Source organism: Apium graveolens, chromosome 7, assembly GCF_009905375.1.
Source record: "Apium graveolens cultivar Ventura chromosome 7, ASM990537v1, whole genome shotgun sequence".
Lineage (NCBI taxonomy): Eukaryota > Viridiplantae > Streptophyta > Magnoliopsida > Apiales > Apiaceae > Apium > Apium graveolens.
In genome coordinates this window covers 249441232-249464057 of record NC_133653.1, presented here as the reverse complement: position 1 = coordinate 249464057, position 22826 = coordinate 249441232, and the positions used below count along the sequence as shown (strand labels likewise).

At 34.9% G+C, this 22826-nt stretch overlaps 1 non-coding gene across 1 annotated transcript; it reads right to left on the bottom strand.

The window, feature by feature from the left end:
* Positions 1-21835: 21835 nt before the first annotated feature.
* LOC141675902 (small nucleolar RNA R71) lies at positions 21836-21942 on the bottom strand. Its single transcript, XR_012556529.1, has one exon. It is a non-coding gene; the product is annotated as a small nucleolar RNA R71 (small nucleolar RNA).
* Between the last annotated feature and the right edge of the window lie 884 nt (positions 21943-22826).

Below are 22826 nucleotides of genomic sequence, written 5' to 3'. Positions count from 1 at the left end.
CGTCTACCAGAGGTAGGATTGGCCGGTCACTACGGGAGGTTCATTCAAGTTTGTAAAGATAGTAGCCCCTTTAACGCGGCTTACTCGTAAGACTGAGAAGTTCGAATGGACAGAGAAATGAGAGAACAACTTTTAAGAACTGAAGCAAAGATTGGTGACGACCCTTATGTTGGCGTTGCCGGATGGAAAAGGAGATTTTGTGATGTGTAGTGACGCTTCGCATAAGGAATTAGGGTGCTTTTTATACAGCACAACAAGGTAATCGCGTACGCGTTAAGACAATTAAGGGAATATAAAATTTGATATCCCCACCCATGAGCTTGGGCTCATGGCAATAGTTTTGCCCTAAAGATTTGAGGCACTACTTGTATGGAGAGAAGTGCGAGATTTATACAAGCCATAAGTCCTCTAGTGCATTTTCACGCGGAAAGAGCTCAACATGCGCCAGAGGAGGTGGTTAGAGCTAATCAAGGATTACGATTATGAGATTCTTTATCATCCAGGGAAAGCCAAAATGGTGGCTAATGCTCTAAGTATAAAAGAGAGACTCAAGATGAAAATGTCATTGGGAGAGTTGATAAGAGATTTTGAGAAAATGGAAATAGAAGTGAATGTAACCGGAGCTGGTACCGAAAAGCTATTTGAGATTGCAATACAACCCGAATTATTGGAAAAGATCATATTGTGCCAAGAAAAAGTGATGAATGAAGGCAGAGAGCCAACAAATATAGAAGGGATTAATACCGAGAAAGATGATAAGGGAATAATGAGGTATTCCTACAGAATTTGGGCTCCAAACGTTCAAGAGCTTAAGGACGAGATATTAGATGAAAGCCATAGTTCGAGGAATAAGATTTAGGGCAAACCCTGAATGTGATAGTCAAGGAGGTCATCATCAAGAAAGAAAGAACCCATAACATAATGAAATGGAAAACAAGGATTTTAACGTATAAGATAACCCTGATTATGGGAGAAGGATGAAATATTTCATACTGAGAAAACAGAAGTCGAGCAAGATAGGGAGAACCGGGATGGTACTCCTATGGGGAAATTCATGGACCTGCCTAAACAAATATTTTACTTTTATTCCCAAACACCACCCTGAGGAAACAATGCGGTGGGAAATTCTTTCAGGACCTTTAAGTCACTAAGCTCTCAGAGTTCCAAGGAACAAGTTGACCCAGTCAAGGCAAGAGCCTGGCTAAAGGAAATAGAGGAATCATTTGAGGTTCTAAATGATTGATGAAGTGCAAAGGATTTTTTTTCCACTTACCTTCCTAAGAGAGAGGCCACCCGATGGTGAAAGGCCAGGAAAGGCATGAAGCCATAGGTTATAATAAACTGATTAAAGTTCAGTCAATTATTTTCAGGAAAGTACTTCTTAAGGTTATGGAGGTAGTGTAAAAGCTTTAGAGCCAGAACAAAGACGGACGAGTATGATAAATTATGAATCTAAGTTGTAAAAGTTGTCAAAATTCGTTCTGAGGACACGATTCCAGAATGACGGGATGTTTGAAATCAATGCTTATGTTGTGTTGGTTCATGTAATGATTGTAATAGAAACGAAAATAAAAGACTAAAAAGGGAAGGAGTATAAAGGGATATAAAGGAAATAAAGTTGAGAAGTGATAAGGGAGTTAGGTATGGGAAACCCTAAGAAACCCTTGCAATAAATATAGAGAAGTGTGTCATCATCAGCGCGATGGTGACTGATCATGAGATAGATTCAAGGTTTGAAGGCGTAGCGATACGTATAGTTAATCCCCTTGAAGTTGAGAGTATTCGATGAAACTTTGAGATAGATCGATGGATTAATAAGGAAACACGGATGGACTGAGGAGACATGAAAGCAAGAAATTAGGAAATTGGATGAAGGAAGTGACCTTCAAGAATGTGAAGTGTATGTAAGACATGTGACTTGATACCCAGAAAAGGAGACGCCAGGTATAAAAGATGTCCCAATATTGAGGTGGATGTTGAGATAAATAACAGAAGTAAATGAGGATTTAGTAAAAAGAAGTTCATGTTGAACACGACCAATATCTTCTGGAACATCCCTGTTATCATTACTAAATCAGGCAAGAAAAGTGGATAACCGTTGTTATTTTTGGAGGCCATATGGATTGACCTCATTTTGGATAAGGATATTATTATGAAATTAGGCATAGACCATCGAGGTGAGAATGATTGAATAAGATAATCTATCAAGGATATATGACTTGATTTATCCATGGAAGAGTGTAAGTATCTTTTAAAGGTGGAATTAAGGATAAAACCATGATAACTTGAGATGAACCCTATGGGAATGTATAAAGGTTGGCCTTTCACCCTTAATAGGGACAGTATGAGTTTGGGTAGTACGGAATGAAGGATTTAAGGATAACCTTAGAGGTTTTACAAGGAGAAAGGTAGTATTCAAAGTTCTCAAGCATAGAAATTTTGATAAAGGAAATATGACGTAATTATAATAATGCCAGGTGGGGCACGTGTTGAACCATAAGAAAGTATAGATTGATCCAATGAGGGTCAAGATTGGTGAAAACAAGAAGGACCCAAGATAAGAGACGTCCTAAGTATGATCGAGAGTCAATCGTGGCAATGTTCACATCTAAAGACCGAGGCAATAATTTATGGAAAAATGGTGATTTTTTTCACCAAAGCTTAAGGAAGAGCATTTTCACACAAGCAGTGATTGGAAATGAGGTAGAAAATTTTAGTTGGAGATCGTTCAAAAGACATTGATTATAAGGAACTATTACTATCAAGAAAGGCCAATGAGGTGGCCGACACTCTAACTGTAAAAGAGAAATTATAGGCGCTCGTGCCAGAGGAATACAGTAATAATGGTTAAAGCCATAAAGGTGGTATTCTGGTGTGAAAGATTGACATCCATTCTGATGATTGTGCGATACTCAACTATAATAGCAGTCTGGTAAAGATTTAATTCATGTTATCGCTGTGAGCGGGCTACCTATCTTAGAAGGTACTATCTTGAGAATAAGCCAGGACCATGTTTCAAAAAGGACTTAACAAACCTTTGAGTTAAGTCTTCTATTGAAGGCATATGATTAAGAATGATATTAACCTGCTATCGTTGCTTTGATTTAAACTCTTCTGCAATTTTATCTGCTTCGTGTCATGAATGTACGTCAGGATGTGGAGTGTTCTTCATGAATCATGAATGGTGATTATGTTAACTCCTTAAAAGATTTTTATATGGCAGATATGGACTCCGTATGATTAGGTATTAAGATTCCGAGGAAAATAAATGACTACCGTAGGTCCGTGGTGGACTATAGTAATGCATCAATGATTCTATGAATATTTAGACGATGACAACTGTGAGAGTTGTAATGTAATGAGCGTTGAGATTGAGTACAACTAATCGGGTCGTGGTGATGTATAAGTTATTAATGATAGACCGACTAAGCCGAACATTTACCTATGATATATTTATTCCTTCTTATCGATAAAGAGTAGTATTACCCATACGGAGAAGGTTGTGGTATAGAAATGGATTCTAGTAATGATGAGGTCTAGAATGAAATCCCAGATTTGATTTTCGTTGTCGAGGGAGTTTCAAGGGTGATTGTGTATAAGCTAGAGCAAGAGCATGGGTCCATAGAATGATGGACAGAATAGCAGAAATATTTAGGCATGTGAAATACGATGCTATAATACTTGATGTTGATATATATACGTATAAGTTTTGTTCTCCTATGAAAAACCTCTATAGTTCAGAGGTAGATTCCAAGCCAGTTAGCCAGATATTTTGTGGCAGTATATTTTTTATATATACAATTCTCTTCAATTCGTTCTTTTCTCTCTTTTTCATTTCATATAAGCTGAGAAGAACAACCCTTCCCAAAGGGGAGGTATTGCTGAATGACTATCTATCTGTGTGATAGAAGCCTAGTAGGATACCATCTATTGTTTAATTGCTTGTCAAGTACTAAAGGCTGGCCACCTTCTGTACTAACTATGCGATGTAACAAGTGTTCATGATCATAGTGATCTCTCAATAAATTCTTTTACTTCTGTATGAAGGACCAAGCTTTCGAAAATGGAGGCAGCTAGAGATGAAGTGGTACCAGTTCGGTGGTATTCTGATTCTAACGCGTTGGTGATACTAAGGTTGACGCGATTATTAAAAGGTTATAGAACGCTAATGAGCAAAAGTGTAATCAGTATAAAATTCGGTACGGAAGATAGTAACGCTTACGAACAAGAAAAGAAGGAGTATTGAGAAGCAAAAGCTATAGTGCTAGAAGCTATGATGAGAGTCTGTGCAATAGACTTGAAAGAATTTGGAATGATCATTTATCGCGGACTGAGTTTTCTTATGACAATAGATCATATGTCATTATCGAGATGTCTCCTTATGAGATCCTTGAGGGAAGACAATGTCGATCTCCCTTATGTTAGGATGAAGTTGTAGAGCGCAAGATGCTCGGACCAGCAGTAGTCCAAAGGACCAGGGATATAATAGATCTAATCAGAGGATGACTGGTAGTAGCCCAAGATGGACATAAAAGGTATGTTGATTTGACTCGAAAGGACAAAGAGTATGGAATAGGGGACCTAGTGTTGTTAAAGGTATCCCCTTGGAAAGGATTGTTGAGGTTTGGAAAGAAAGGAAAGCTATATCCACGATTTGTTCGACCCTTGGATATATTAAGACGTATTGGGAAATTATCAAATGAACTAGCCCTACCCCGAGCCTGTAGCAAATTCATAACTTGTTCCACGTATCAATATTAAGGAAGCATAATCCGAATGTCGGACATATTGGAGAATACAAGCGCATGGACATGCAACCAGACTTGACCTATATGGAGCAACCAGTAAGGGTTATGGATTGAAAGGAGCAAGTGCTTAGGAACAGGGTTATCAGACTAGTCAGAGTTTTGTGGTAAAACCGCAATGTGGAAAAACAATTTGACTTGGGAGTTAGAAAGCGCAATGCTAGAAAAGCATCCCCAACTGTTTTCTATCTGATTCCGGGACGGAATCCTTTTAAGGAGGGGAGAATGTAATAATCCCAATTTTTGGAATTTTTGAAACACTGATGAATAGTAACTTTTTGCTGATGATGTTGATTAAGGAAAATTATCAGATCACGCTATATAGGAGTACTGTTATGGAAATTCTAAGATCGTATTAGTATTCCATAAAGTAAATGAGTGTATGTAAAGATCGTCAGAATCAAAATTCGAACACTTTGATTTTTCCCGAAAATCCACCAGATACCGAAAGAATTGAGTATAAGGTAACATGATTAAAAGGATTTAAATTTAAGGATACTAAGAGAGGATCATAAAAGAAATATAAAATATTGAGAAAGGTTTAAGGAAACCCAAGTAATAAGATATCGGATATGATCCCTCAAACGACGAACAAAAACGAAAGATAAGCGAACCGTACAACAGATCAGTGGTCATTAGCCAAGTAATTAAGGGATTAATCAAAAAGGTAGTGGATGATGATGTCATCACATGACACAAACTTGCTTGCATAAGCATGACAAAGGAGTTTTGTTTGTTGGGTGATTTTGGGCCATACAAAATTAACCATGGTAAAAAGGTTAAAACAAATTTCAAGACAAAAGGAAGAATCAACCAAGCAAATAATGTAACGCCCCCAAATCCGGGGTCAATGGATTTGGTCGTCACGAAGAAACCTCAATCCAAATCAACCTGTTTAATCGATAAACAAATGCCAGCGGAAGATATTTAGCATAAATGATCCCAACTAATCCAAGATCTTTTAAGGTTACAGTTCTAGAAATAAGATATCCAAATTCCACAAATAAATTTTTTTTCGCTTTCTTTTAAAACTCTTTTCAATAATCCTCAATCTCAAAACGTAACCCGCTAGTATAGCTTCGAAAAGAAGTATACTAGGCCCAACTATAAAATACACAACTATAATATAATAATATAAACAACTTTATACAAAAGAACTTACACTAGCCCGCAACCGTGGACCAACCACCTTCCAAAAGCTTCTTCTTTGCTTCCTCAAATTACGCAGCTAAACAGCGCAAGCTAATCCTCACAGGAGGTTAAATTTAAAAACAGGCAAGTATGAGCGGAAGAAATGTTCAGCAAGTTCATTATAGCATATATAGGGCCGTTTTGATATAAAACTGACATCTGCATCAAAGCAGAACATTTAAAAATCATAATTGCTGAATCATAAAATTTTAGTTGAGGAATCCCAGAATTGATTCCTTAATTGTATTCAAAACCCTTTTGATATTTTCAAGCGAAATGCTTCAGCTTTTGAATCTTGACGAGAATAAAACTGGTAAAACAGTGTTTACGGAAATATCGTAAACCACAATAACATGAAACAATGATTATGGATTGAATCATAAACTTTATTCAAAACCGAACTCTGGAAATTAATACTTATTTTGCTGTCATATCAACTTAGATATGAATACGAATTTTGATGCTCACAACATCCCATACTGAAGTCAACATCAATCATTTATATTAATACCACCTTTGATATTAACAACAATGTAAGTATCAGCATAAATCAAAATCTGAATCAAAACTGCATTTTACCATTATTCCAAAACAGAAACAGTTGATAAATCATTATTCTATGATTATCAAAATAATAAAGAAATTTAGATATCAATTTAGATTGGAACCAATAAAATTTCATGCTGTTCCCGATGATCAGTCGTGAAACAACACCGGTATCCTGCAGCCATACCGTAAGTATAGGTACTACCTGTATCCCGAAGACATACGGTACCTGTAGGGCGCCAGAAAAGGCATAACTAGCCTTGAAAGATATTACAGCTGGACCGATATCTCGATCACCTACGCTGTAACCAATGACCAGTAACGGGTAACCATTCCAATCTTAAAAACCTTTTTATTGAAAAAGGAGACGAATCCTTCGACATCCTAAATAATTTTTATTCCCCCAATCACTTGGGCAGGAATTCTCGCAACAAAATCATTTTTCTCAAAATCCAAAATATTTATAAATCCAATAATTTGATAAGTAAAACATTTAACTATTCTGAACATAGAATAACTGAGGGTACTTGCATAAACAGAATTATTTAATTCAACGATATATAAAACATTTATCTATTATGAACTGAGAATAGGACAAGCAATACTTGCATGATAAGATTTAAAATAAATATCACTTGAATAATAAGTGATGATAGGGATACTTGTCTTTGGGTTTTAGCAGTTAGTCACACTCGCAAAGACGCATATATTCTGACATTCTGTCTTAAAACATCACCGTCCTTCTTTTCAACACTTGACTGATATGCTACTCCTGCGATTGCTAGAAGCCAGTTATCCAATTCCATTCCATCTCACTCTTTATCCAATATCTTGTCTTGATCAACTCGAATGATCTGCATCTATAATTAGAAAATAACCTTTTAATCGTCTAATCGATAATCACTCGACGAATTACGCGTCAAAACCCTGTCGTCTACCCATACGATAGCTTACACATAAATATAACAGACAAATACAGGACTCTTGATCCACATATGCACATAATTCACATAGCACATAAGCACATAACTCATAAATCACTTAATTTATATCACATAAGACTCAGTTCATCAGAAGGGTCGACTCGGTACGTTTAAAACTGAAATGGGGTCAAAAATATAATTTTTCGATTAAAATTGACTCAAAACGATTCGTAAAACAAGCGACCTTTCGAAACAAAAGGTTTTGGGTCTCGAAAGTATTTTTAATGAAAGCAGAATATTTTTCTGAGTCTGTACGCGTTCGTTTCGTATTAAACGGACGAACGATTTATTTAATATGAATTTTTGAACATTTTTCAGAATTAAAACGAGTCTCCGAATCGTTTTAAAATTAAATAATAGGGCTCGAACACCCAAAAATAATTTTATAAAAATTATCGAGCCTGGAAAATAATTTAAAATAATATTTTAAAGCTCAAAACTATTTTTCGGGATTTTTAAATCAAAAATAAATAATTAAATCTAATTAAATAATCAATTAGAATTAATTAATAACTAATTAAAATAATTAATCAATTAATATTTAAATTAATTGACTGATTAAATAATTAATTATCAACTAAAATTAATTAACTAAATAATTGTATTTATTTTTGAATTAACATAAATTTTTAGAATTAAAATAATGAATTTTTGGAATTTAAAATAATTAAAAACAATTTCTGGAATTAATATAAATTGAAAATACCAATTTTGAAAATAATAAAACTGGAATATGGTTTTTAAGCATTTTAAAACATAAATCTGATTTTTAAGAATTTTTAAAACCTAGGGACTGTTTTGTGAAAATAAGGAAAGAACGATGGCTAAAATGTAATTTGCCATCGTCTTCCTCACCTTCCTACTCCGGTGGCCGGCCGCCATTAACGGCGGACACCAAGCTTTCCGGTGAGCTGAACAACTGCCAAGAACTGGACCAAAATACAGGGAATTACAGACCATGCCCCCAGGAACTTATTTATGGAATCAAATCAGCCAAAAACATCACAAAACGTCCGGGAAACTTCCCTGAAATTCCCGACGCCGGCGAACGCCGCCTTTTCGGCGAGGACGTTCCCGGTACCGTCCGTTACTTCCATATATACCATTCAAACCTATTTTCGACGATCTACAGGTCTGCAACCTCAATTTCATCTAATAACCCTCCATTCAAAAACGCCTAATTTCTAATTGAAAATATTCTTGAATATAAACCCTAAATTCATAATCCGAGAATCAAAATCACTTTTCTACACGTTATTGAACTCCAAATTCAACGTATAATATACCAAAATGACCAGGAAGAAATTATCTACAAGATTCTGGCATCAAATCACATCAACAACATCAAGAACAGAAATTCATATTTTAATCCTTAAATAATTCGAATATAAATAAATAAATAAGAAAATTGCCATGATTTCTGGGCAGAAACTGATGATTGATTCAGAAATAATATTTCGAGAGCTTCGTTTTGATATGCTGCACACCCGAATCGGAGTTCGATAACGCCTTCGTTCTTGTGTTTGATTCTCGGGAACATATCGGTTTCTCGGGTTTTTCTCTGTATTTACGGTATTTTAACTGGTTGCAAATGAATAAACGAAATAAACGAATTAAGAAATAGGCTATTTATATGTATGGAATATTGGATTGTTCTGGATCGTTTTGGATCGTTAAATTAGTCGCTTAGCCGCTAAGTAACTATAAAAATGATACAATTCAATACCATAATTGGATAATTATCAAAACCGAGCTTTTTATAAAACACTATATACGAAAATAACGTAAAAATATCCCGTCTCTCGAGAATACGGGTTTTATTGATTACCGAAATAACTATCGTATTGAAAATCTTGCGCCGGGCCGCGCACGGGTCAAACCGTAATCCGGATTGAAAAAGTCAAAAAACGGAAAATGTCCGGAATTATCAGATTAGGTTAGAAAGGAGTTTTCGGAAGAGTTTCGGGTTGTAAAAACGCAAAAACAGTTGAAGTTGGACGATTCCCAACTTTATAAAATAGTTTTCTAATTATTCAGAAAATAATTAATAAATACATAAATCATTATAAAATCATCTAACAATCTAAAAATTACCAGAATAATATCACAATTATCTATATTTTATTCTGGACATATAAAAATTAAAATCCTCAAATAATATCACATAGAAACAGTCAAAACATCACTTCAATTGCCAGATAATTCACAAAAATTCACATAATAATTCCAAATTATTATAATAATAATAATATTTGAAAATATGGGATATTACAATCTACCCCCCCTTATAAGGATTCCGTCCTCGGAATCAACAGAAGAAAGCACTAAGGGTTTTCTAACCAACTTTCTGTTTCCAAATAACCTTAATTTTCCATAATCTCAAACAAATCTTATATTCCTTGTATAATAAAACTTTTACAGGAGCTTCGCTGCGCACCACTATTCTATCCACATCATTTGACCAATTCTTCAATAGAATCACATTTTACTGATTGCGAGAAAGAAGATAGAGAGAAAGATAAAGAGAAGAAAAGAAAGAAAGATAGAGAGAGAAATAAAAGAACAGATTGACTTCGCTATATGCCACTGATATTCTAATCGCATTGCAGTCCACTATCGTCCTTCGTAATTCCATCACATCGCCTTACTTTGACTTGACCAGGATACTCAACTCAACTTGATTGGCATACCTTCGAATGTTTGAGATGATAAAATCATCGAATTTCAAAAAGAAAAGTATTTGATACCATAACGAGACCAAAATCTGAATTTGAGAAAAAGTATTATTGAAATAAAAGAATAACTGAGAGATCAATATGATCAAACGAACTTGGTATTGCGTGCCCAACTAGGACACTACTAAAGGTTCTTAACCTTCATGTATTCACAATACACACAAGTGATGGCATCTCATCCAACTCCTATCACACAGACAGGTATACCTTGTGTCCCTTATATTTAAGGTTGTTCATCTCAGTCAGAATAAAAAAATATCAAAAGAATTCAAAATCAAATGAATAAAACTGAAAAGATTTCAAAGCTGATGTTTCTGAAGGAAATGAAATCCAGAGAACAGAATTATAGCACCAAATGAGCAAATGGTGTCACATCATCAAGAAACTATCCACCAAATAAGAAAAGTGGAATTAATTATCATAACTTGACAGAGCTATCAAAACCTGAAAAATAGGCTTCATGACAGCCTCTGACACATTTAAAACACAGATAGAATTGAAAATGAGTGTTAGGGAATATATCCTCTAACAATCACTTCTTTTGAGAGAGACCAAAAGAAATTATAGAAAGAGAAGGTATTGCCAAAGTCTTAATGCTTATTTTCAATTTGAACTCTTCAGTTGACTCGTCATCCGATTCTAGAAAATTCTTCATGTTCTGAGGATATCGAGAATCTTCGTCGTCATCGAATCGTAGTAGCCTCGGAAGATTCCACAATAGAAGTTTGCAGCTTTCCGGAGTTCCATCCAGCTCAGCACAACCATCTCGAACGAATGCGCCTATCTTAACTTACTCATTGGTATTATATCCAATAGTCCAACAGGAACTCAATATGAGCTCAAACGTCCTCACATAGCTATACACACTCCTACACACTCTCGTTTCTAGTTTACTATAATCTCAGCTCTGATACCAACCTCTAACGCCCCCAAATCCGGGGTCAAGGGATTTGGTCGTCACGAAGAAACCTCAATCCAAATCAACCTGTTTAATCGATAAACAAATGCCAGCGGAAGATATTTAGCATAAATGACCCCAACTAATCCAAGATCTTTTAAGGTTACAGTTCTAGAAACAAGATATCCAAATTCCACAAATAATTTTTTTTTCACTTTCTTTTAAAACTCTTTTCAATAATCCTCAATCTCAAAACGTAACCCGCTAGTATAGCTTCGAAAAGAAGTATACTAGGCCCAACTATAAAATACACAACTATAATATAATAATATAAACAACTTTATACAAAAGAACTTACACTAGCCCGCAACCCTGGACCAACCACCTTCCTAAAGCTTCTTCTTTGCTTCCTCGAATTACGCAGCTAAACAACGCAAGCTAATCCTCACTGGAGGTTAAATTTAAAAAACAGGCAAGTATGAGCGGAAGAAATGCTCATCAAGTTCATTATAGCATATATAGGGTCATTTTGATATAAAACTGACATCTGCATCAAAGCAGAACATTTAAAATTCATAATTGCCGAATCATAAAATTTTAGTTGAGGAATCCCAGAATTGATTCCTTAATTGTATTCAAAACCCTTTTGATATTTTCAAGCGAAATGCTTCAGCAATACTTTGAATCTTGACGAGAATAAAACTCGTAAAACAGTATTTACGGAAATATCGTAAACCACAATAACATGAAACAATGATTATGGATTGAATCATAAACTTTATTCAAAACCGAACTCTGGAAATTAATACTTATTTTGCTGTCATATCAACTTAGATATCAATATGAACTTTGATGCTCACAACATCCCATACTAAAGTCAACATCAATCATCTATATTAATACCACCTTTGATATTTAACAACAACGTAAGTATCAGCATAAATCAAAATTTGAATCAAAACTGCATTTTACCATTATTCCAAAACAGAAACAGTTGATAAATCATTATTTTATGATTATCAAAATAATAAAGAAATTTAGATATCAATTTAGATTGGAACCAATAAAATATCATGCTGTTCCCGATGATCAGTCATGAAACAACACCGGTATCCCGCAGCCATACCGTAAGTATAGGTACTACCCGTATCCCGAAGACATACGGTACCTGTAGGGCGCCAGAAAAGGCATAACTAGCCTTGAAAGATATTACAGCTGGACCGATATCTCGATCACCTACGCTGTAACCAATAACCAGTAACCGGTAACCATTCCAATCTTAAAAACCTTTTTATTGAAAAAGGAGACGAATCCTTCGACATCCTAAATAATTTTTATTCCCCCAATCACTTGGGCAGGAATTCTCGCAACAAAATCATCATTCTCAAAATCCAAAATATATATAAATCCAATAATTTGATAAGTAAAACATTTAACTATTCTGAACATAGAATAGTTGAGGGTACTTGCTTAAAGAGAATTATTTAATTCAACGATATATAAAACATTTATCTATTCTGAACTCAGAATAGGAAAAATAATACTTGCATGATAAGATTTAAAATAAATATCACTTGAACAATAAGTGATGATAGGGATACTTGCCTTTGGGTTTTAGCAGTTAGTCACACTCGCAAAGACGCATCTATTCTGACATTCTGTCTTAAAACATCACCGTCCTTCTTTTCAACACTTGACTGATATGCTGCTCCTGCGATTGCTAGAAGCCAGTTATCCAATTCCATTCCATCTCACTCTTTATCCAATATCTTGTCTTGATCAACTCGAATGATCCGCATCTATAATTAGAAAATAACCTTTTAATCGTCTAATCGATAATCACTCGACGAATTACGCGTCAAAACCCTGTCGTCTACCCATACGATAGCCCACATATAAATATAACAGACAAATACAGGACTCTTGATCCACATATGCACATAATTCACATAGCACATAAGCACATAACTCATATATCACTTAATTTATATCACATAAGACTCAGTTCATCAGAAGGGTCGACTCGGTACGTTTAAAACTGAAATGGGGTCAAAAATATAATTTTTCGATTAAAATTGACTCAAAATGATTCGTAAAACAAGCGACCTTTCGAAATAAAAGGTTTTGGGTCTCGAAAGTATTTTCAATGAAAGCAGAATATTTTTCTGAGTCTGTACGCGTTCGTTTCGTATTAAACGGACGTACGGTTTATTTAATATGAATTTTTGAACATTTTTCAGAATTAAAACGAGTCTCCGAATCATTTTAAAATTAAATAATAGGGCTCGAACACCCAAAAATAATTTTATAAAAATTATCGAGCCTGGAAAATAATTTAAAATAATATTTTAAAGCTCGAAACTATTTTTCGGGATTTTTAAATCAAAAATAAATAATTAAATCTAATTAAATAATCAATTAGAATTAATTAATAACTAATTAAAATAATTAATCAATTAATATTTAAATTAATTGACTGATTAAATAATTAATTATCAACTAAAATTAATTAACTAAATAATTTGAATTTATTTTTGAATTAACATAAATTTTTAGAATTAAAATAATGAATTTTTGGAATTTAAAATAATTAAAAACAATTTCTGAAATTAATATAAAAAGAAAATACCACTTTTGAAAATAATAAAACTGGAATATGGTTTTTAAGCATTTTAAAACATAAATCTGATTTTTAAGAATTTTTAAAACCCAGGGACTGTTTTGTGAAAATAAGGAAAGAACGATGGCTAAAATGTAATTTGCCATCGTCTTCCTCACCTTCCTACTCCGGTGGCCGGCCGCCATTAACGGCGGCCACCAAGCTTTCCGGTGAGCTGAACAACTGCCAAGAACTGGACCAAAATACAGGGAATTACAGACCATGCCCCCAGGAACTTATTTATGGAATCAAATCAGCCAAAAACATCACAAAACGTCCGGGAAACTTCCCTGAAGTTCCCGACGCCGGCGAACGCCGCCTTTTCGGCGAGGACGTTCCCGGTACCGTCCGTTACTTCCATATATACCATTCAAACCTATTTTCGACGATCTACAGGTCTGCAACCTCAATTTCATCTAATAACCCTCCATTCAAAAACGCCTAATTTCTAATTGAAAATATTCTTGAATATAAACCCTAAATTCATAATCCGAGAATCAAAATCACTTTTCTACATGTTATTGAACTCCAAATTCAACGTATAATATACCAAAATGACCAGGAAGAAATTATCTACAAGATTCTGGCATCAAATCACATCAACAACATCAAGAACAGAAATTCATATTTTAATCCTTAAATAATTCGAATATAAATAAATAAATAAGAAAATTACCATGATTTCTGGGCAGAAACTGATGATTGATTCAGAAATAATATTTCGAGAGCTTCATTTTGATATGCTGCACACCCGAATCGGAGTTCGATAACGCCTTCGTTCTTGTGTTTGATTCTCGGGAACGTATCGGTTTCTCGGGTTTTTCTCTGTATTTACGGTATTTTAACTGGTTGCAAATGAATAAACGAAATAAACGAAATAAGAAATAGGCTATTTATATTTATGGAATATTGGATTGTTCTGGATCGTTTTGGATCGTTAAATTAGTTGCTTAGCCGCTAAGTAACTATAAAAACGATACAATTCAATACCAGAATTGGATAATTATCAAAACCGAGCTTTTTATAAAACACTATATACGAAAATAACGTAAAAATATCCTGTCTCTCGAGAATACGGGTTTTATTGATTACCGAAATAACTATCGTATTGAAAATCTTGCGCCGGGCCGCGCACGGGTTAAACCGTAATCCGGATTGAAAAAGTCAAAACACGGAAAATGTCCGGAATTACCAGATTAGGTTAGGAAGGATTTTTCGGAAGAGTTTCGGGTTGTAAAAACGCAAAAATAATTGAAGTTGGACGATTCCCAGCTTTATAAAATAGTTTTGTAATTATTCAGAAAATAATTAATAAATACATAAATCATTATAAAATCATCTAACAATCTAAAAATTACGAGAAAAATATCACAATTATCTATATTTTATTCTGAACATATAAAAATTAAAATCCTCAAATAATATCACATAGAAACAGTCAAAACATCACTTCAACTGCCAGATAATTCACAAAAATTCACATAAAAATCACATAATAATTCTAAATAATTATAATAATAATATTTGAAAATATGGGATATTACAAATAACATAAATCAAAAAGAGAAGAGTTGACCTTGCAAGAAGAAGCTCTCGGCCAAAATAAACTCAGCAACTTCAAACTGCCATATCTCCTTCAATACTCACTCAAATATTGTGTTCTATAGCTCGTTGGAAAGGTATTGAGATGGCCTACAACTCTCGTTCAAAAGTCTCGTCCAAATAAGCATGGTAATACCCTTATTTGTACAGTTCTTTCAATTGGATTTTTAGAAACTTCAAAGCCTAACTTTGTGTTCTTGATTTCTTTGGAAAGATCAAGCTTGTAGGAGGCTCTCTAAGGCTTCCTAGAAACTTAACACCTCCCACGGAAGGTATAAACTTCAAATCCTAGCCTTTAATTTGATTATTAGTGAGTTTTATGGTTGGTTTTCTAAATGAGAAGCGTGATCCTTGATTATTAGTAGTTTGATTTGAATTTGGAGTGATTTGGTGAATGAATCTTGTTATAGTTAATAGAACTTGATTGTGGTTGGTTGAGATGAAGAATCTGGAGAATAAGGACTGGTATAGTATTATTTAGTTGAGGTTTTGATGTGTTAATAATTGTGGGTGGTTTGGTAAGGTTTTGGTGTGGTGAGAAACTTAGAAAACTCGTAAACATAGCCGTCGTAATGCCCGTTTTCCTTAGACTGTTGTACATAAATCTCGGACCAGATAGCTCACTGAGCAATCTGTAACTTTGCCATGTTTATCTAGATCGTGTCGTAAGCTTCATTTTGGTATGTTATTCACTTGAATTCGATGTACGGTTTAGGAGAAACGACCGTTTTAAGTTACGGGATTTCGCGAACGAACCTTTACCCCCTCACTTTACTTTGAGACCTTGTTTAAGGCCCTTAAAAGACTAATTGGATTACCAAACAATTATGTAAGGTGAGTTAGGCAGTTGGTAGAGTATTCGTGAAAGATTCGCCTTAAAATTCGTAACGGTTAATTTTATAAAAATGGTGGAGCCGAGGTTACTTGAGCAACTTATGTGAATCGTTAAGCGCAAAAGCGAACGTTAGGGTCCAATCGGTTAAAGTCTAGTTTCTTAAGCGACTGTGGTTTAATTCCGACTTATGTTGTTGTTCATAGGTTATCGGACCCACTCTAAGCTTAAGTCTACCCTGGAACGCTCAGGCAAGTTTTCTACCCGTATAACTGTTGTTGTGATGTATATATGTATATGCATTATCTTGTGATAAGTGCATGATTGTTATTAGCAAATCTTGCGATATATTGGAGCATGTTGATATGGTATATATGCATGCCTATTTCGTAATCTTGATATCTAATTGTTTATTCAAATGCTTATAAGTTGCATAATACCTATGCTAGAGATAAGCAGTAGTTGCGTATACCCTTAGTATAGGGGACCCGAAGGTGAACATTTTTCTAAACCAGGAGTCGATGTTCTCAAGTATAATATATATATATATATATATATTTCTATATATATATATATAGTTTTCTATAACTATTAATCGGATAAGGTATATTCGATAGTTTTGAATAATAATCAAACTTATTTTCGATTATTCAAATAAAGATCGTACTTTCGTATAAGTATATCTTTGGTTATTTATTATTCATTCCAAGTATGAGTTTTAAAACTTCTACTTCGATTATTTTTATAAAGATTATCCTTTATGGGAATATTATTTAAATAATAATATTCAGATATTTTCTAATATATAGGGACTGATTTATTTCATTAAATCAGCATTACTCCAAACATTCTTAAAAATGTTTTCGAGTCTTCAAAATGATTTTAAAAGTTTGAGCGGATCCCAAAACTCGTTTTCAGATTTAAGATCTTCCTTTCGAAGGGGACTTGAATACTCGCTCAAAAATCTAAGGGATGCGGCTCGGTGATGTATTTTATATTCGCAGCGAGGTTGCTGTTTTGAGAAAACAATTTGATTACTTGCCCAACGTTCGGGAAGTAAGTCCATTTAATTGAGTCGGCATAAGTGACAGGCCGGGGTACGGTCTTTGAAGGTGTAAGAGGCTGGGTGACAGTCCATCCACGCGTGAGTGGCTGGGTAACGGTCTAGCGCGAGGTCCTAATGCGGCCAGGGTGATGACCGACGAGGAATTCATCCATCTAAAGTAGAAAAGGTTACATAATTGGTATATTTGCCTGATCAGCAGGATATCGGGTTTATGCCAAAGCTTTCTTCTTTCCAAATTCATTGGATATTAAAACTCTGTTCATAATTTTCATAACAGAGGTTTTCAAGGAGTGTATAAGAGATATATATATATATAGGTGAATATATATCGGGACTTAATGAAGTATCTCGTAACTTCATTTCTTTCAAATAATATTTCAAAGATTGAATCTATTAAAGTCTTATCTTGTAGTCTCATCTATGTGATGACCTTTTGAAACTGATTATAACTTGAACGGTGGTAGTTCAAGTAGTATATGGAAAAGATATAAGTATATTGGAGTATCTTATAACTTCATCTTTTCAACTTATATCTAGTTAATGATTATCTTATGCATGATAAAGATTTTCAGAAAAACATTGAGACAAGGTTAGATATATGAGATCACCTTGCAATGATATTTTTATACAATTATAAACTGGAACCCTATGTATATTATGCATGGAAGAGGATTTCCAAGATTTTGAAAAGTATATATACATATATACTGATTATTTTGCGACTTGGTCGCGTTAAGATATCAAACTTGGTTCATTTCTTCTTGACCAAGACTTTCATGAGTATTATGAGAATGCTCATATATTGTAAATTATTATACATATTATTTTGTTGGGCTTGTTGCTCACCCTTGCTTTCTTCTTTCATCACACAACAACAGATAGACAAGATGAACAGGACCAAGCTCCCAATTCGTGAGCGGATAGGAAATGTTCCGCAGTTTCCTGTAGGCATTGATGTCGTTGTGGCTGAGGTAGGAACTACCAATAGGCTAGGCTTTCAACTTTTGATGTACTAGACTTATGTATATTTATGAATTGTAATAATGGAAAAGAATATGTAAATTTATTCAGAAACTTTTTTGAGGTGTAATGGCTTATAATTGTGGAATAAAATGACTTGTGTTATTTTTGGATATTCATCTCTGAGACTATAACTTGTGGTGTGTGTGTATATTGTGGGGTCACAGTACGCAGTAGTTGGTTGATTATTAAGATTAAGTATTATTAAGGAAAATGGAACTCGTGACAACCCGGATCCCCGACCCCGAATTTGAGGGTGTTACATTATCTCTGTTCAAGTGGTACTGAATGCTCATGATAAGCACAACATTAAAGAAAATCTGATTCTATTTCTTGAAGATGGAAGGACATATCAGATGTCAGAATCAGATGTACTGAACAAAACTCTGAAAGAACTTCAATTCTTTCATTACCTTTTAGAGTTAAAGTCTAATATTACCAGGAGATGGTCATACTTCATATTGAAGACCATCAGAGATAAAGCAAGAATTCCTGGTTCAAGATTTACAGAATTCATTCCATGTATTGTTGAAGATGATGGAAGTGAAATTCCTATGAAAAAAGATTCTTCTAAGCTTGAGGTAATACTGAAAGAGAAATGTCTATGCTACAATGAAGACTCTTCTCATCCTAGGGTAATAAGACTGGACAATGGTTTAGAAAGAAACCATATCTCTGTGATAAGGACTGCAATCTATCAGATTGGGAGTCACAATGAAGAGATTAAGCAAGTCAAGACTACACTCTCTCAGGTCCTGAGGATTAAAGAAGAAAAGCTGATATCACACTTTGTTAAGAATCATTATGGATTCAGATTGACTCAGTGAGATTGGTAAAAGCTACAAGGACTGTAATTTGTAGTTAGTTATTCTGTTAAATTCTTTATACATTTGAACTTAAATGTTTTCGACATCATCAAATCTATTAACTTGTATATTTTGCATAATCTACAAGTTGGGGGAGATTGTTAGATATATTTGAGATGTCATGTCTAATATGTTTCATGTTTAGTTTTCAGATCTTATTAAACAAGAAATATCAAGATTTACTGGAATCAGTACTTACTGGAAGTCGAAATATAATGTCAGGACTTAAGGTCATATCAGAACTTAAGTACGGGAGGACTTACAGTTAAGGAAGGAAGCTGATTTAAAGTAGAAGATCGAGACTAAAACAAAAGAAGATATGCATGGAAAGAATTAGAAGACTGGAAGACTTGTATAAGATATTTGATTGATATATTTTTGGAGACAGAATTATATTCCATATCAATTAGAAGTTATCATGTAACTGTGTAGTATATAAACACAGATATAGGTTTACACTATATGCGTTATCATTATCGAGATACATTATTCATTGTAACCTAGCAGCTCTTAGTGATATTTGTTCATCACTGAGAGAGAATAGTTCCATTGTAATAGAGTTTAATATATTGAATATATCTGTTTACTATTACTTGTGTTCAAGATCGATTTAATTGTAATAACACTATATTCAACCCCCTTCTACAGTGTTGTATGACCTAACATTATATCTACTTATAATGTTTCATTACAAGCTTAAGTTGGTGTTTTGGACTCAAATTTTTGGTATTTTTGATATGTTTTTGTGTTATTGCATTTCAGGCATCGGTTAAATTAAGAAAGGAGATTTTCAAGGAAATATGTTGAAAACAGTTAATAATTGGAAGCCTGGGTCATTCTCAAGTTGTAGAGAATCTCGTTAGCTTCGCGTGGGTAGTTGAATCGCCTAATGCTGACGAGCAGAACTCAAGTTACGGCCAAAAGAAGAATCAGCAGAAATATCTAGAAGTCAGGCATAGCCGCCCCCAAAACCAGCGCGGCCGCCCCGCCTTTCTGCCAAAAAAACAGCGCGCCCACGCTGATTTTAGCGCGGATGCCCCGCCCTTTTTGCCCCAAAATCCTGATTTTAGTAGAATTTGATGATTTTGAGGGTCCAGGTCCACTAGGGGCTTATATATAGTGATAAAAAGACATTTTTAAGGACAAGGAGACCAGGGAGAGCAATACGAAGACCTAGAGAGCACAAGACGGCTACAGAGAAGAAGACTTTCGTATTCTTCAATATAGTTGATACTTTGGATGCTTGTTTTCGATTTGTCTTTAAACCCCAGTACTCTTATATTGTTTATTATCATGCTTTCATTGGAGCCCATGATGACGATGAGTTCGGTTATGAACTAATCGTTATCGTGGGGTTCTAACGGATTTACTTATGGATTTCTATAGTTAATTTATTTCAATATCTTGGTGTGTGGTGATTGTTTGATATTTTAGTATTGGTTGTGCTTATTCGTCTTATGTGAGTAGCTAACATATAAGATAGCTTGTTAATCTCTATTGAAGCGACCATGGATATAGAGGTTTAGAACTTTCCATGCTAGCATAGGTTCATGTATAATTGTTATGCATGATTCGTAGGTAATTTTAACCATCTTACTTGCCCTATGTAATCATGATAGATAACTTGTGCATTAAACATTTATGTTGTCAAATTCTATAGATATATAGGGTCTCAACATAATTGATGTCTATTCAGCTTCTATCTCTTTTGTGGATGTCTGGTAGTAAGGTATTCGTACAATAAAAGTTTGCGTTTACTAGTTTCGTGTTATCTGATTAGTTGTCATCACCATCACATGTTACGGTTAAGAAATGACTTTGAATGAAGTAGTAATGAAGTTAGAATCCCATGTCTGTCTCATATAGTTAATTCAATCACTTTTATTCTTAGTTAATTGTATGTTAGTTTAATCTTAGTTATAAACATCTCAACTTGTTATTGTCTTAGCATTGAGCGATAGCCATACCATTGTTGCATAGGTGCATAATCTTAACTTAACTAAAAAGAGTCTCCGTGGGAACGAATCTGATTTATATCTTATACTACTTGTGAACGCGTATACTTACATGTAATTTTAGCACGTTTTTCCCCCTAACAAGTTTTTGGCGCCGCTGCCGGGGACTCGATGTTAATTTTTAGTTTATGTGCTTGACATCAGTGGTTGTTAAAGTTCACTGACTCGGACTCTTCTACTTTCACGGTTTACTTATTTGTGTTTCAGGTACTCTAGTTGTTATTACAATGGGAGATCAAACAGCGAATCTGAAGGCGTTGATAGATTTTTCTCAACCAAAGATCAATGACATTCAATCTAGCATTGTCAGGCCAGCTATCGCAGCTAATACCTTTGAGATCAAGCCTGGCATAATTCAGATGGTGCAGAATTCAGTCCAGTTTGGGGGTTCTCCAACGGAAGATCCCAATATGCACATTATGGATTTCATCGAGATCTGTGACACCTTCAAGTTCAATAATATTTCTGAAGATGCTGTGAAACTGAGACTTTTCTCATTCTCTCTGAGGGATAAAGCTAAGGGCTGGTTACAGTCTCTACCAGCTGGTTCGATTTCTACTTGGGAAGATCTTGCTCAAAAGTTTCTCACTAAATTCTTCCCTTTGGCAAAAACAGCTGCAATCAGGAATGCTCTTACTCAATTTGTGCAGCAATCAGGTGAATCTTTATGTGAAGCTTGGGAGTGCTATAAGGAAATGCTTAGGAAGTGCCCTCATCATGGAATGTCTGACTGGATGGTGATAAATTGCTTTTATAATGGTTTGGGAGCACAGTCGAGACCTATGCTCGATGCAGCATCAGATGGAGCTCTATGGGCTAAAAGCTATGAGGATGTTTATGAGCTGATCGAGATGATGGCTACGAATGGATATCAGTATCTAACCCAGAGATTGCCACAGGGCAAGATAGCAGGAGTTCTTGAAGTGGATACAGCTACGGCTATCACTGCTCAGCTAAAGGCGATAGCTATGAAAATCGATTATCTGGCCAACTATGGAGTTAATCATATAGCCAGTGTTTGTGAGCTATGTGCAGGTGCGCATACGACAGAGCATTGTGCTATATCTTGTGAATCAACTCAGTTTGTGAGCAACTTTCAGAGGCTGTAGCAGCCAGTTCCAGACATTTATCATCCTGACAACTGGAATCATCCTAAATTCAGCTGGAGCAACAATCAGAATGCGAAGCAACATCCTTATCAGCAGTTTGGAAACAAACAATTCAATCCTCCCGATTTTCAGCAATAATTTGCACCAAGACAACAACTCCAACTTCAACAACAAACTCATGGAGGTGCAGGTCAATCTTCGAATAAAAATCTGAATTGGAGGAGTTGAGGCTTATGTGCATAAACCAGGCTCTTATATGCAAAAGCCAAGCTGCTTCTATCAAGACTCTGGAGAACCAAATAGGGGAAATTGCTAACGCCTTATTGAATCGACCACCAGGAATGCTTCCTAGTAATACAGAAGCCAATACATGCAAGAGGAAATTTAACGAACAGGTGAACGCCATCACCTTGAGGTCCGGAAAGGTCGCAAGCCCCCGAATTCAGTAAGACGAAGAGTTTGAAAATTTTGTCCAGAATGTAGGTGCATCTACACCTTT